This window comes from Sorghum bicolor, chromosome 4 (assembly GCF_000003195.3).
Source record: "Sorghum bicolor cultivar BTx623 chromosome 4, Sorghum_bicolor_NCBIv3, whole genome shotgun sequence".
Taxonomy (NCBI): domain Eukaryota; kingdom Viridiplantae; phylum Streptophyta; class Magnoliopsida; order Poales; family Poaceae; genus Sorghum; species Sorghum bicolor.
The window spans coordinates 65,939,258-65,944,400 of NC_012873.2; the positions used below are offsets into that span (position 1 = coordinate 65,939,258).

The following is a 5,143-nucleotide window of genomic DNA, read 5'->3' on the forward strand; positions in this document are numbered from 1 at the left end:
CGCCATAGAGATGAGATTGAAGGGAGATTTCTCCACATGAAAGAGACAAGTGAATTAAGGGGCTAAAGAGTTAAATTCTACCGTTATTTTACATGAAGGATAGGCATAATGAGGAAGAGAGAAAGAGACTCATGGCTGCCACTACATACAATTGATGAGATGAGATAAATCTATACTTGATGGAGTCAAGGAAATTAAGAGAGGAATTATCTTTGCATGAGGAAGGGAGAGGCATGTGACAGCTTAGGGAGATGACTGACCCTTCATCATTTGAGTTATTGCAGAAAATAAAAGGAATAAGGAGGAGTGAGTAAGGGGTAATGGGTCTAGGGAATTTAGTGGAGAGCATTAGTTGGTGCTATTATTTTTTTATGAGAGAAAAGATGAGGGGCAGCATCTGGAAGGGGAGGGGCGACTCACCTTCCTGAAAAAGAGAGGAAAGAAGTCAGCCAGAAAGAATGGATGGCTGCATGTTAATGTGTGAATGTGGAAGCGCCCATTATTGAGAAGATACTAGTCGGGGCTTTTTATTTGTGTGATGAAAAAGAGAGAGATGAAGCCATTATTGAGAGAAAGAATTGGGCTACACATAGTTGACTTTGAACAAGATCAATGGTGATAAGAATAGAGGAACTTGTATTATGTTTGGTAGAGAATTATTAGTGAAACTCCATATTTTTTTTGGAATGAAGTTGATCCTTGCAATAAGGTCCAAAGGGAGAAAGTAAACAATGATTGGTCACCCAACATATATTTAGGGTTTTAGAGATTGGAGATGATGTTTGGAAATATGAGATTTGGATCACACCCTAAGCGTATTTAGAAACATTTAAATTCATTTTTCAAATATAAACACTATGCAATGGCATGAATGCAACAAACCACTAGGTTGAATTGCAAGAAATTTTAGAAACCCATATTTTTTTCCACTATCTAAAATATCGACAACATAACTAAAATTGGAACATTTTATAATATAATAAAGTATTTGGTTTTGTTTTTAGTGTTTTTAAGTCACATCCCAAAGTAGGAATTTTGGGGTGTGACAACTCTACCCCCCTTAAGAGGAATCTCGCCCCGAGATTCACTGAAACTACACTCATTACAAAGAGCCAAATCATACCAGTTCATCATGACAAAACAATCAACATAGCTAAAGCACACTAACATGATAGGGTCCTTATGAAAGCACACTATCACTCACCTTAGCATCGTTGCTAACGTAAAAGCGCTAAGGGATAACAACATCCTAAAGGCATTAGGATAGGCAAGCTTGAGCCCCTGAACTTTGGTGATGATGTTTATTATTGATGTAGAATCTTCAACTTCACCAGCATCTTCATGGATTTTAGAGAAAGGGGTTTTCGGCAAACAATTTTGTTTTTCTTTTAGAAAATATCAAGGAGGAGGAAGACAAAATAAGTTTTCATCAAAATAAGTTTGTAAAAGCGACCATTTCTATCTAGGCAGAGCGTCCTACAGTCAACATTGCTTTGATACCAATCTGTCGCACCCGGTTTTTCAAAGAATACCAAGCGCTAACTATATGTGTGCCCAGGATGTCCACACGACACATATAGCGACAAATATGGAGAATATCAAGAACAATGCTTTATTACATATCGGAACATAGTTACAACAAGGCTTACATCTATTACAAAGCATGGCGGAAACTATTCTATATCTTCTCTTTCGGTCTCCATACTCCACAGGGACGGTTGACTGGGGGTACACTCGCCTAGTACTCCTAGAACATCTCAGGGAACTCCGCCTTTGTATCACCATCTGGTACCCATCCGGGATTTTTGATTATTGAATGTAAAGCAAGTGTGAGCGCACCATACTCAACAAGTATAACATGAGGGGATGCAAGGCTCAAAAGGCTTGACTTGGTTAGACTGCGATAAGCATTTTTAGTTGGTCATATTTTATTAATAAACCTATGTTGCTAGGTTATGCTTAAGCTCCCAAGGTGATAAGTATAATTATCATCAAAATTAATCATCAACCCAAACCATCCATTGAACCATCTATCTCGAAAAGGATCCAGGCCGCTCTTGACCGAGAGCACGGCTGATATATCAGTTTTTATAACTCTGCAGAGTATGTACATCTTTACCCATGAGTCGTGATTGCCCTTTGCCCGAGGGAGCCAACCTCTTGACTCACTTCCAAGGTAAGTCGGCAGGGATCACTACGTAACCTTTCACTAGACACCCTAACTAGTTAGTGGCCGCGAGGTTTCAGCGGCAAGTGTGCATAGAGACCTCCTCCAAGAGGCACATGTGGTCGCGGCACTGTACACACCAAGGTAGGAGCAAAACTATACACCACGAGACACCCCCCTCTTGCGCCTTTCGGTAACCACTAACAAGCTAGAGACGTACTAGATACTTGATTAAGATCAGAGCCATGTGATTCTCATGGTTGTACTGTAAGTCCTGGGTTGCCGCTTTAAGATTCAGTCCTTACGGAGGGCAGACTAGAGCACCCAAAAAGGCCCAATGCTCTAGCCCCCTGATATCCATGTTGTTAGAAAGCATCATTATAATATTGATTCCATAATCATTAATCAATATTAATATTATACAGTTTGGTGATTACAGACTAAGCAAACTACCCATATGCATAACCCCAGGGTAAACAAGGATCAAGATACAATAGTTCTAGGTAAAGTCCTTAGGTGTTTATCATATTAGACACATGCACATGAAGAGGTGATTAAATGGTTATTAGGTAACAAGGGAACTCATGTTACACTTGCCTTTCAAACACTTGTTGATGGTTCCACTTTTCGAATATCTGCTCCTCGTGTAGCTCCACTATAACATCGATAGCAACCAGCACAAGCATCATACATAAACCTAGAAACAATACACCAATCATTACAAAAAGAAGACATAAAGGTTTTAAACACGTAGGGCTTATAACTACGATCATTGAGCGCAAAAACAACTAAACGGAGCTATGGTTTAGAAGACATGAAAGTTCAAAGGTAGAAGATGGAAGATATGATAAATGATAGGAATGGAATAAACATGATGAACGTGGCTGGAAGATTTATGGAGCACAAGGATCTATAGATAATTTGTTGATGACTATAAATTTGTGAGGAGGATACATGGAACATATTATGACTAGTGGCTGCACTGATGAAATGTTACATAAAAGGGAAGCACGATGATGACGATTTGCGCACCGTTGAGCAAACCCAGTGGCGAACAGTGGTGGTTATGATCACAAGGAACATGGTCTTAGCAGCACCAAACTGAGATCATTTTTGTGGGCTTGTTTTGGACTGTATGGAGTATATTATGGCAAAAGAACAAGTTATTCTAAGTATTGGATGACCGGGAAACATGACTGCAAAATGACTTGCACTGCCGTCTGCTGGACAGCATCTGTAGCAGTTACTGTGACCTCTATATCGCGGCAATCATGGCACCTATGGACAAACCAACTTTCAGAGGTATGTGTGAGTTCATGATACATAAGTGAGTAAAAGGATTTGACAAATGGAGTAGTGGTTTTTTGGGAACGCACTCGCCAATCGGCTGCAGCGCGGCTGCAGAGCAGCAGAGACAGCGAGCACTAAAAGAATGATATAGGATTTGTCTTTGATCCTATAGCCACAAAACTTCCTAAGGACGTGTGCAAGGATATGAAACATATTTTGGTTGAAGGACATGGTCATTGGAGCGATGGAACAATGGGAACACACATGCCAATTAGCAGGAACTCTGCTGTGGGACAGCAGGGACACATCATGCACAAGAACATTTATAACTCTTTTGTATTGGGCTCTATGGCCATGGAATTTTATGGAGACATATGCAGGTATATGAAGGATATTCTATCCAAAGGATTCATCAAATGGATCAATGGATGAATGGGGAACGCCAAAACAATTTAGTGTTGCACAACATCTAGGACAGCAGAACAACGGGTATTGAAATGATGATATCTCTTTTATCTTTGAACTTATGGTGACAAAAATTTGCAGGAGCATGCATAAATATATTATGCACCTGTGGGTTCAAGGGATTGACACACCGAATGGTGGATTTCTAGGAGCTTGTATGACAACGGGTCATGCAGTGGCTGCTAGCTAGCGAGGGACACAGCAGCGTGATCTTGTGGAAACTTCATCAAAGTTGACCGATTCTTGAACTATGGATTATGAGTTGCAACTGAGAACAACACATCAGGCAAAGGGGGAATGTGTGGGTTCTCACATTGGGAAATTATAGCAGCTGATGATCAAGTTGATGGCAGCCAGTAGCAGAATGGTGACGATAGGGACACTGACGGTTGAGGCAACTTCAATTCGTCCTTGCAAAATATCATGCACCATATGAGAGATCAAGATATGGTTAAGAGGATCAAGAACAGATGATTCGGAGGAGAAAGAAAGTGGCAACCTTGCTGTTTGGTGTGGGTCAGCGGTAGCCGGTGGTGATGACATCGCTGCGAGGACAACGGGTCGACGAGGCAGCAGCAATTCTCCTTGGGGACGATCTGCGGCGTGCAAAGGAGATCAAGAGGGAGATGTGAGGGACAAAGGGTGTCATGTTGAAAGAGCAGCAGAGGACTGCCTTCAGCTTACCATGGAAAAAGGCCGGCATCCATGGGCTCCAAGAGCACTTCTGCAATAGCACTGATCGGTGGTGTCATCGGAGCTTCATTTGGTGGAGGAGCAGCAGTGGAAGGTAGGAGGTGTGGTGGGACAGCAGCAGGCGTCTTGGCTGATGGAAGATGAAGGGGAGGAGATGAGGAGGCTCCCTGGTGCTTGCGTGGGGAAGAGAAAAGAAGAAAAATATAGCTGCCACTTGTTGCATGGATGCATGCAATTGAAGTGAGATAAATCGGCGTTATCAAGAGGGGAATGAAGAGGGGTGTGCTGCATGGTTTATGCGTGAGAAATAGTGGAGAGATTGGATATTTCATCATCTTTCATTTTTGCATTTAGGGAGTGGTAAAGGAGAATAAAAAGGGAGCTTGTAAAAGGAATTAAGGGTGAGGGCTGCTGTTATTTTAGATGAGGGAGAGAGGGCAGGCGCCATCAGATTGTGTGTGAGTGAAATGAGAACAAGCATGTTGCTGCATGCTTGTATAATGAAGAGCAAGAAATAAATTGATGGAA

General features: G+C 41.6%; 1 long non-coding RNA gene across 2 annotated transcripts; it reads right to left on the reverse strand.

Moving 5' to 3' along the window:
• Positions 2,719-4,698, reverse strand: LOC110435095. 2 transcript variants are annotated; one of them, XR_002452759.1, is made up of 4 exons: positions 4,607-4,698; positions 4,422-4,518; positions 4,236-4,320; positions 2,719-2,864 (listed from the first exon to the last, which is right to left on the reverse strand). It is a non-coding gene; the product is annotated as an uncharacterized LOC110435095 (long non-coding RNA). The 2 variants fall into 2 exon arrangements; XR_002452758.1 differs by having other exon boundaries at positions 4,236-4,518.